This window comes from Bombyx mori, chromosome 27, assembly GCF_030269925.1.
Source record: "Bombyx mori chromosome 27, ASM3026992v2".
Lineage (NCBI taxonomy): Eukaryota > Metazoa > Arthropoda > Insecta > Lepidoptera > Bombycidae > Bombyx > Bombyx mori.
The window spans coordinates 8,605,957-8,618,337 of NC_085133.1; the positions used below are offsets into that span (position 1 = coordinate 8,605,957).

A 12,381-nucleotide genomic window follows, 5' to 3' on the forward strand; every position below is an offset into this window, starting at 1 on the left:
TCAAAAGAAAACCAAAATTGCTATTTTCATTTAATTCCGAGCATTTTCATATTTATGTACCTTTTAATCCTTATCTGGACTTCCACAAATAATTCAAGACCAAAATTAGCCAAATCGGTCCAGCCGTTCTCGAGTTTTAGGGAGACTAACGAACAGCAATTCATTTTTATATATATATATAGTTTCCAAAGAACGATTTTGTTTATTTCTTAATTTACCGTTTTAATAATGATTTTATTGTGGTGTTTTTCACGTGTGACAATTGTGCAGTACCGTGATAAAAACGAATGTTTGCCGAATGACAGTATGTAATCGTGGAAAAGTTTGTACTACATGAATAATACAACGCGCTGGTGATAAACGCTTTTTCCGCTGTGTGCCCTTGTTGAATATTTTAACGGTTCATCGAGATGCCGCCCGAAGTTATTACAGCATTTTATGTTACGCAATTGGCTGTAGGAATGCATTATATATAAAACACGCCTTTCGATAATCTTTCTTCTTTGATGAAACGCAATCCATAAAAGTCTCTGTAACAGAATAAAGGGAATATAAATGATTTTAATTGGAAGTAATTATACACGATCATCTGACTTTAAACTAAGATTCCTAGTACTATGTGAACTAGGCACTAATACAGGAGTTCCCAAACTTATTTTCGTCTACTGCCCACTTTGAGAATAAATTTTGTAACGCCCCCATTTTTTCACCTATTTAAAAACCGCTATAGCGAGAGCTTAGTCGATGTCTAAGAGTCCTCCTAGATGAAATTACAAATGGCCACCAAAGCGTCTACACAACGCCCCCATTTTTTATCTAGGTTTCTTACCGCCCCCATTTAGGCCTGCTGCGCCCACAAGTAGGCGTTATCGCCCACTTTGGGAAAGGCTGCACTAATACATACTTATATAGGTTGAAATATGTACGTATATAGATATTAAACACCCAGACAACGAGCAAGCAAACCTGTTCATCACACGAATGTTTGCCCAAATTGGCAATCGAAGCCACAAACTTCGGTCCAGTAGTCAGGTATGCTAACTCATTCTCCTTTGAGATATGTAGATATGTATTTGTAAAAAAAAAAACAATATTCCTAACCTAAAAGTACATGTTATTATCCGCAACATGCTTCGTCAGATTACAGAAATAAAGTTATCAGCAACATGCTTCGTCAAAAAGTACAATACTTACTTTCAGCTGCAAGCGTCGTCATAAGTATTATGTATTAAGATATCTGTTATGTTATTTGCTATGCCAAACTATTGTGCCGTCGAAGCTACCAATTGAACGTTTAAAATGAAAGTGTCAAACGGACTTTGGTCAATATAGTACGTACCAGGTTCGCCTGTTATCGTACGATCATGATGCGACAATCTTGTATGATTGAACGTAATGGTTGGTTGCCAATTCGGTTGAACACAATACGCGTATCCTGTTGGTAACTTTTTTGTAATCACGAGTATTGTCAAGCCATTGGTTTGTTTGGAAGGCGTTTTCCAAATGACATTAAAATCTTAATATAAAGTCTATATTGAATCACTTGTCACTCACTCAAATACATGTATATTTTTAACATCAAGAACTACCTTTCAATTCACCTTATTTTTACTATAACACAGTAAATGTATTAAAAAAGAAGATAATATGTACGTAATTCGCGAGATTGAGAGAATACTTACGTGGCTAAAAGTACCGTTGCCAAAGAATAAATTTTAATAATGCACTCACTGCCTTTAGTGAGTACGTAATTCGAGAACCCGCAATCTATAACGAAACTTGTGAACGCGCTCCGTGACCGCGCCGTGCAAGGTCATTTACCTCGTGCGTCATCCTACCGCGTTTAGCGTAAAAGTCATGAAAGATGTGATTTTATTGTTTACTAGCTGACCCGGCAGACTTCGTAGTGCCTCAATCGACAAATAAAACACCTAAACTTTTGTATATGACGGAACATTAACCTCCGTATTGTTTTTAAAAAGTGTGACGTCAGCATTGCTGACGTCACAGTTATTACTTTCATGATGATGACTCATGTCGGGCTTCTGAACGAAAACTTCACGAGAACTTTACGAACACTGTTTATATTTCGCTACAAGCGTAACAATTTTCCGGAGAGATCCGTACTGTCCTACGGCTCGAACACGAATGAATCGTCGTCGGCAGAGCGGCCGGTATTTATAGTGATTTATGCAAATCAACACGTGTTTGAGTTTTTAGGTTAAATAATGAAATAACACGTGGTGATTATAAATCACGTGTTGTTTTACATTACAATGAGTGTCATTACATCACAATTGATTCTAAACAGTTAAAAGATGTTTTCTTGATTGATTATTTGACTTATGTAACTAAAAGGGATTCTTTTAAATGCGTGAATCATCCATCGCGCCGATACGGCCATACTGACAGGCGGTGCGCGCTCTGCACCAGCCGCTCATGTATGGTGAATCACCAGAGAGTTCTTGGAGTCTATCTGAAATAGTAGAATGTCCTTTTTCTGAGATTGGTATCTGTGTACCTTTTTAGGTTACTTTGAAAGTAACTTATTTTGTGTAGTGTTTTATTGTGGCGTACACTGTGGTACTTTTGTCGAGGCGTACACTGTGGTACTTTTGCCGAGGCGTACACTGTGGTACTTTTGCCGAAGCGTACACTGTGGTACTTTTGTCGAGGCGTACACTGTGGTACTTTTGCCGAAGCGTACACTGTGGTACTTTTGTCGAGGCGTACACTGTGGTACTTTTGCCGAGGTGTACACTGTGGTACTTTTGTCGAGGCGTACACTGTGGTACTTTTGTCGAGGCGTACACTGTGGTACTTTTGTCGGGGTGTAATTTTGGTAATCAAAAATAAAAACTTTTACCTTTGTATTAATTAATCAGTTGATTGTCGAACATGCTCATATAGGTTCATCGGCTGATGCTGGAGGGTCGTCTTCTTCCGCCGATACGGCTATCTGGTCTCCAGGTTGCGGTGCCCGACGGAGTTGATGATGAGCTACTTTTCTTGAACGCCCCTATCGCAGTAGGTCTTGAATTCACCGAGGAACTCTCTTCCACCGTCGACTATTATTTGGACAGGAGTACCGAATAGATGAACCGTACGCTTTAAGGCAGCTAATGTGTGTTGGTCGTTGGATGTTCCCATCTTGCCTGTTATATCCATGTGTATTACTTGAAAAGCAGCAGACGGTTTCTGAATCGGGTGCATTTGAGCTTGTACCGCACCAGATGCTCCTTTCGATGTCGTCCATTAGATACTACGTTACCCAAATATTCGATTGAGCGCTTAAAAAAAATGCGATCGTCACCATTCTTCTTCTTCACCAAGATGATGGGACTGGAGTATGGAGACTTGCTTTCGCGTACAATGCCATGCTCCATCAACTCTTTCACAATGGCTCGCACCCTTTCTCGTTCGATGGGACTGAGCCTGTAAGGTCTTCGTTCTACATATTTGTTTGGATTCTTCAGGCGGATTTCCAGTTCACCTGTCTTGACACGAGTTGTTGGATACCCTCTAATAAACAGGTGCTGATATTTGTTTAGAAGGGTGCGTAATTTTGCGATATCTTCTTCATTTGTGAGATCACAATCCAGTTTATCGAAAATTGGATTTATACACTGAACTTGATTAACATGTGGCTGACGTGCTAGCCTCGTTCCGCCCGAAGTGATCGTCATAGTTAGGTTCGTATTGTTTATCAAGTTCATACCCACTAAAATATCTGTAGTCATCTCGTAATCTGCCACTATGTGAAACTGTAATTCAACGTTGATGTTATCGATGACACCTACCGTTACGAGTGTAGCTATTGATAGTACAGGAAATTGTCCAATTCCTTTCAAGTAATCTGCCGTTTGTAGTCTTTTTCCGGGTATTTGAGCTGCTACGGATTCCCGCATAAGTGAGCATTCTGCGCCACTATCAAAGATTGCCTGAAAACTCTTTGATCCAAACTTCACCTGAATCGGAGCTAGTTTTGATCCAGCAACGTAATTTACGTTTGATGTCAATGCTCGTTCACGTTTGAAGCATGTTTCAAAACTGTGTCCTGGTATTTTGCAGAATGAACAGATTGTTGTTTTATTGTTCTGGTAGGAGGTTACTTCCTTCGTTGTCTCAGTTGTTGTTTTGTTTCTTTGTTCGGGCTTTGATTCGGTAACCATTTTGTAGTAGCATTCGTTGGTGGTGTGATTAGTTCTTTTACAGATATGGCAAGATGAATTTGATGAAGTAGAATTCAAAAAACGGGGACGCTTATTTGTACTCAGCTTATTTGAGCCCTGGTGAAAACGCTTCATGGCTCTTACTGATGATGCAACAGATATCAATTCTGGTACTGTTGTGGCTCTTGTGTTCAGTAGCTCGATCCTAAGTTTCTCGTCATTCACGCAACCAATAACTGCTTCAACTGCATCTTCATTAGGTAGTTTGTCTTTGGTGATCCTCCTCCACAAGACCCAAGCTCGTGACAAGAACTCCGAGATGTCCTTTGAAGAGTCGTACATATGTTCTCTAAATCGAGCTATGTCTCGAGAATAGCGATTTTCTGGCTCGAATGTCGTGATAAGATTGTTGCGCAGCTCAGCCCACGAAGCTGCAGTGACCATCCAATCGTCAACCCACATCTTCGCTCTTCCCTTTAGGAGGCTGCCAACTTTCATGCGTATGTCAAAGTCGTTGAGTCGATAAGTCTCAATGGCTTTGTCGATATGTTGACACCACTCACGTACTCCCACACTAGTATCGGGGTCAAATGATGGTAGGTAAATATCATTTATACGTATCTTAGTTTCTGCTGGTGTACTTAAGCGTTCCGACATTTGCTGCATCACATGCATCATCTGCATGATGAATTGTGGCGGTACGCTGCTCATCGGTGCGTTAAGCAATGCTGATTGTGGCTGTTCCTGTTCCTGTTCCAAGGAACTCCCAGCATTGCCTGTAGTATTTAATCCATGGTGTGGTTCTATTTGTGATGTAGCTTCAGGTTGTTGCTGAGCGGAGGCAGCATGTGATCCCACTTCTGATGACGGAACATTAACCTCCGTATTGTTTTTAAAAAGTGTGACGTCAGCATTGCTGACGTCACAGTTATTACTTTCATGATGATGACTCATGTCGGGCTTCTGAACGAAAACTTCACGAGAACTTTACGAACACTGTTTATATTTCGCTACAAGCGTAACAATTTTCCGGAGAGATCCGTACTGTCCTACGGCTCGAACACGAATGAATCGTCGTCGGCAGAGCGGCCGGTATTTATAGTGATTTATGCAAATCAACACGTGTTTGAGTTTTTAGGTTAAATAATGAAATAACACGTGGTGATTATAAATCACGTGTTGTTTTACATTACAATGAGTGTCATTACATCACAATTGATTCTAAACAGTAAAAAGATGTTTTCTTGATTGATTATTTGACTTATGTAACTAAAAGGGATTCTTTTAAATGCGTGAATCATCCATCGCGCCGATATATAAAATAAACTTAAAACAAACAAACGGAATCCGTCCTGCGGGGGACACATCAAAGGGAGAACAAAATTGTTATTTTGATTTAATTCCGAGCGTTTTCATATTTATCTATCTTTTAAACCTTCTCTGGACTTCCACAAATGATTCAAGACCAAAATTAGCTAAATCGATCCAGCCGTTCTCGAGTTTTAGCGAGACTAACGAACAGCAATTCATTTTTATAGATATAGATTTCGTACGTATTGTTATCGTAATGATTATCAACTACCCTACTACCATCGCAGCTGCTCTTATTTTTCCAAGCGGTTCTTACAACAACACTTAAAACAATTGTCTTCTAAACTTAACACCAATTACATTCACGTATGCTACCAAACAATAAATCACAAACAAAACCCGTTATTTACATATCAAACAAACGCTTTCTATCTCTGTAATTATATTGTTATCAGAACATTTCACCAACAACTTATTTAAATATAACCTAGTTGCGACACTGATAAAATGTATACACATACGTAAACTCACTGTAATTAATTAGTAGAATCTGCTTGAATAAATTTTACGTAGTAGCAAAAAAAATAGAGATACTTAAAACTTCACATAGTTATAATTGATCTTATTAGAATAAATATTGTAATTGTGTAGCGTAATAATAAAAAAATAAAAACAAAAAAAAGCATTCGACTCTACTGTTAAATCTGTATATATAAAAATGAATTGCTGTTCGTTAGTTTTGCTAAAACTTGAGAACGGCTGGACTGATTTAGCTAATTTTGGTCTTGAATCATTTGTGGAAGTCCAGGGAAGATTTAAAAGGTAAAATAAATATGAAAATGCTCGGAATTAAATAAAAATAACAATTTTGTTTTCCTTTGATGTGAGGACGGATTCCTTTTTTTTGTCTTAAGTTTATTTTATACAAAAGTTTAGGTCTTTTATTGCTCCATTGAGGCACTACGAAGTCTGCCGGGTCAGCTAGTAAAAAATTAATATGATTAACCGCTCAACACCACTAGTGTACTAACAAGGTACTCGTGTCAAACATCTACACGAAATATCAAAGTATTTGCTTTCGCACGACCTAAATAAACAAAATATAAGCTGCCACACCAATTTACTATGTTCGTAAACATATTTGTGTCTGACCTATGTTCTCGTATATAAAATGCGGTAAACAAGAAAGTCTTGTTATGTACTCGGTGATTAACTGTGCTCATGGAGTTTGATAGTCATGTTAATTTTATAAATGCTTATGTATTTTGACTGGCCCTCCAACACTGCACGACGATCACGATTACTCTGTCAAGAGTGACACGATTGAGAAAAAGAAAAGAAAGTATTTTGAATTTCAAAATTTATTAAGTACATAAAGAACCGCCCGCTGAGTATCTCGCCGGATCTTCTCAGCGGGTCGCGATTCCGATCCGGTAGTATGTACCTAGTCAGGTCATAAATTCTGTCACATGTTTAATGTAAAATAATTGAAACAAGTTTATTCATTATGTAACTATTCATATACCAAAATGAACTTAACAAAACATAGATTCTTATGACACTAAAGTTTATTCAAAATGACCTCCGTGATTTTGAATACAGGCCTTCAATATGCGCGGCCAGTCGTCTATCGCAGCACGAACGAGGTCCATGTCAATATCGGCGGCTGCCTTAATAAAGGATGTCTTGAGTGACTCCAAATTGGGATGAGGTTTTGAGCACGCCTTTTCCTCCAAGTGTTGCCATATCTTGTAATCTAACGGATTCAAATCTGGACTGGAGGAGGGCCAGTCTTCGTGCCGGATGAAGTCGATTTCACGCGCCACCAGCCAGTCTTGTGTTCTCTTCGCTCTATGAGCTGGCGCCGAATCTTGTTGGAATACCCAGTGCCTGTTATTGAACATGGTATGAGAAACAGGTTCCACAAGGTTCGTCAGGACTGTATTTTGATACACAACTGCATTTGTTTTTACGCCTTTCTCACAAAAATTTACCTCTGTTAAGCCCCAATAAGAAAATCCCAACTATACCATGAGCGAGGATGGAAAATGACCTCGTTGGACACGCGGAATACGGTTGCTCGCTTCTTCACTACTGTGTGCGTACACCTTATCATTTTGTTTGTTGTAGCTCTCTTCTACGGTAAAAATTTTTTCATCCGAAAAAAGAATTTCCCGATATTTTTTTCCCGCGTACCGCTTCAACAAAGCGCGGCATCTCTTCAGTCTCAGGTCCATTAGACGAGCATTCAAACGATGTCCTGTTTTTCTTCGATATGCCCGAAGCCCTAAGTCTTCATTTAACACCCTTTTCACCGTGGTTCTGCTTAACCCCATCTGAAGGGCCAACAGTTTCTGCTTACGTTTGGGATTTCTTTGAATTCGCGCCTTCACAGCTTTTATCACTGCTGGAGTCCCTAACAGACCGAGGGCGACCACTTCTTGACCTGTCATCTACACTAGAGTCTTCATTGTATCGTTTGATGGTACGATACACGAATCTTTTGGTTATATTCAAATTTTTCAGTATGTTAAAAATTTGAATTGGCGCGTAACCGCAACGATGCAACGCAATAACTGCAACACGGTCTTCTTTAAGCGTCCACTCCATATTTAAAAATGAGTAAAATTCTAAAAGTATACATTTTTATTTTCATGAACAATTCGAAATTCGAATTCAATAACCTTTTTTGTGGCCAGCATTCTATAATAAAAGTTTTTACTGTGTGACAATACTTATGACCTGACTAGTTATATTCATTCGCGAAGCAGCTGCTCTTGAGTTGTTAGGTCTCTTTCGGAGGCGCTCGGGCAGCTGTTAGCAAATACCACCTCCTAACTGAGCCCACATCGTTTTCTCGCATTAAAATTATATAATCTTAAAACTTACAAATTTTACATGAGAGTGTTTTAAAGGTTTAACATGTAATATTTTTAATATTAATCATATTTGCAACATTTAATTTTTTTTTTTTATCAGTTACATTATGTGTCTTTTAAAGTAAGATACAATTATATATTAATATTTTTCATAGTAGTCAAAACATAGGTAAATAAAAAAAAAAAAGTGTGTGTGTCCGCTCCGACGCACGACTGGAGTTTACTGGATATAAAAAATTAAACGAAACAATACGAGAAATAGTTCTATATTACGACAACACGATACACTACAGATTATTAACAAATTAACGAGACACAAAACAAACGACTAACAAATATATGAAAATACAATAATGAGAGAAACGCGCGATCAGTACGAGGCTTTGTGGCGGACTGCCGGCGCAGCAGCCCGGCGTCACCTGCGATAACGCATTTCGTGTGACATGCGCAATCAGGCGCATAACGCATTTCGTGTGACATGCTAGTACGATTTTGGTCCCCATAATTTTCATACCCCGGGCCTATATATGTAAATCGATTCTAAAGGAGTAAACTCCAAAAACTAAACTACGCTTTTTTTTCTCTCTTCTTACGTACGCTCTTTCTTACGTATTTATGTGAAAAATACTGGTGATACCAAATGTATATGTTTATTTCGAATATTTTTCGAAATTGTTCACTTTTAATGCGAAAACGCGACATGTCCCGGTGAAACTGGAAAGGCCTCCGAGCCACCAGTAATATTTCCTTCCTACAAAAAAAAGAATACACAGACACCCCAAGTAATTTATGTTGTTCAGTAAAATTATTTTTATTCTCCTGTACCTATATATTAATACGTGAAGCAAAAACTTTGTATCCCTTTTTACGAAAATTGCGCGGACGGAGAAGTATGACATTTTCCACACTTATAGAGAATATAGAGAAGAAGTGCACAATGCTAATATTTTTTTAAAATAATGCATAAAAGATACATTAAATCAATAAAGAAAACATTACAATGACATACACTACGTACCATGTATTCGACGCACACACGCATGCATACTATTTATTGTCAATCTATTGTTTTTGACATCTGTTGTCAAATTGAGAATAGATTAAATATTGTTTGTCTTTGTTAATATTTTTATAGTGTAGTCTTGGCGAAAATTGTGAGTATAGAAGTATAAAATACAATCATAATAGTGTACAAACTTACAATTCCAATTAATTATAGTCGAATTTCGACTACTGCGGGATCTCTAGTATAAGAACAATCGTTCTGTCAACTCAAAATAAATGCTATGATTTTGTAGTTAATTCTATTCGTTCCGATTGCATGCTCATAATGCACGGATATTAGCTCTAAATTCTGTTGCATTTTCATTTCATTATGTTTACATAATTATTTCAAACAAACATGTTTCCGAATTATTTCCACGATGAAGAACCAATAACATCATGAATAATATTAAACCTTAAAATATTACTTAATTATTTTAGTTATGTTTAAATCACTGTCTCGCTGTCTCATAATCGACAGTCTCTCATTCAGTCATGTGTTTTGAATCAGTTACGATTCTGTTTCAATCAAGTTCACGTATTCACTTAACCTATGTGCGTTGTCGTCATTTAAATCTGCATCGTGATTGGTCAATGACGCTCCTTCTAGATTTATTGGCCCGGCAGGACGCGGTATCGAATTAATTTCAATTTATCTGTGTTGCTAACTAATTGCTGTTCCCAAAACAACGTTATTATGTCGCCTGCCCGGTGCTCGTAATCTGAATACATAATGTACGAATGAAAATTAAATCCAAGTTCGTGGAAAAGAAAATTGCGTTGCATGACGACTTCTAGAGTAAGATCCCAGGGCCCCCAGACGTCATGTATTTTCTGACGAACGAAATGTGGCCGATTTTTTTTTTTTTTTTTTATGATTGAAAGTTTACTGGTGGCCCGAAGGCCTTTCCAGTTTCACCAGGACAGGCGGGCGAGCAAAGGCTCAGCCAAGAGGGGCGGGATTTGCTAACACTGCCCGAGCGCCTCCGAAGGAGACCTAACAACTCAAGAGCAATTGTTTCGCGAATGAATCTACTACCGGATCGGAAGCGCGACCCGCTGAGAAGATCCGGCGAGAAACTCAGCGGGCTCTGTGGCCGATTGCGTAGTGTTAGTATGTACTAAGAACGCATGCCTACCTGCTACCTTGCTTAGACGGCCAATTTTCAGGTATCAGGTACTCGAGGTACATAAAATCATTACGAACTTCACGTAAATTCTGATAGCTGATTTTTGCGTATATTTTAGGCAATATCCTTAAAAGTAAGTCGCCAATACTCCCAGACACTTTCCGTTGGCCGAATTGCTTTGCAGACGCTTTAAAGCTCCCAAAATAATGACCTAACTTCACGTAAATTCTGAAAACTGATTTCTGACTTTGATTACCTGATACCTGAAAATTGGCCGTCTAAGCAAGCTAGCAGGTAGGCATGAGTTCTTGGTACATACTAACACTACGCAATCGCCCACATTTCGTTCGGCAGAAAATACGTGATGTCTGGCGGCCCTGGGATCTTATACTATTACAATCCTGCCTATTTGTCAAAACTATTATACTATACATTTAAAACAATACGTCATGTATCAAAGCCAGTAGCGGCATTAACGTTGTGTAACCACATAATACGTACTAAGCCAGTCGTGGGCTCATTCGTATGCATATGCAATAAAAAATAGCCAAAACACAAATGCATAGAAGGCACTAATTAAAATCTTTAGACTCGCATCACAAGCGCTTAACTTGTATTTGGTAGTTAAATAATTTACGGTTACAACTTTTGCGTTATTAACGAACTAGCTTTTGAAGCGTTTGCGTAAGAAGCAACAAGCCGGAATATTCTTTAAGCCGATAAAATAATCTAAATCCAATACAGAACGTTCCGTTCGCTCGCAACCTTGAAGGATCCTTAAACGTGTTCAATACATCGTTGCAAGCCAGTCGTCGCAGACGGAAAAAGTCTAAAATATATTTTATATTTATATCTCTTATCTCGAGTCATCTCTAATAAACTGTAACATTAAAAAAAACTTGAATGTTAATTATGGTATTACAGTTTACATTATACACAAATATGATTAATTTCCTTTTTTTTATTGCTTTGATGGGTGGACGAGCTCACAGCCCGCCTGGTGTTAAGTGGTTACTGGAGCCCATAGACATCTACAACGTAAATGCGCCACCACCTTGAGATATAAGTTCTAAGGTCTCAAGTTTAGTTACAACGGCTGCCCCACCCTTCAAACCGAAACGCATTACTGCTTCACGGCAGAAATAGGCGGGGTGGTGGTACCTATCCGTGCGGACTCACAAGAGGTCCTACCACCAGTAAATAACACATTCGTTTCATGGGTCTTTGATTAGAGACGATCGCCTCATTGGTCTATTCTTCTTCTTCTTCTTCTGAGTCGGTCTCTTCATTGCTGAAGGTCGTGTCTAGTTTGAAATGTTGACCACTCGATGCACTATGCTTCTCCACCTCTTCCTGTCCTCGGCGATCTTTATACCTTCGGTTATTGGCAGGCCCGTAAGCGTCTTTACCAGATCAGACCAGCGGGTAGGTGAGCGTCGGCGTGATCTTCTCCCGTCAATCTGACCTACTACTATCTATACTTTCCATTTTTTTTTTTTTTTTTTTTTTTTTTTTTTTTTTTTTTTTTTTTTTTTTTTTTTTTTTTTTTTTTTTTTTTTTTTTTTTTTTCGTTATTTTACTTAACGTTAAAGTTAACTCTAAAATTTAATTTCAGACATCAGATAATTCTTGTTTACGATTATATTTATGTATGTTTGTATTACATACTAAGAGTATTATATACTATATACATTTTATTTGGAAAATAATTTGCGGCCAGGGAGCATCCGCTCCCCTGCTGCCCCGAGGCCTCCAGACCTCTAAATCCGGACCTGTCAATGAGCGGCGGTAACCACTCACCATCACGTGGGCTTTATGCTCGCTTACTCACATTGGCAATTAAAA

At 38.4% G+C, this 12,381-nt stretch overlaps 1 protein-coding gene across 1 annotated transcript in view; it reads left to right on the forward strand.

Moving 5' to 3' along the window:
* LOC101740924 (transcription factor EB) overlaps positions 1 to 12,381 on the forward strand; it is a 164,595-nt gene that overhangs the window by 10,321 nt on the left and 141,893 nt on the right. The gene's annotated exons all lie outside the window — the stretch shown is intronic.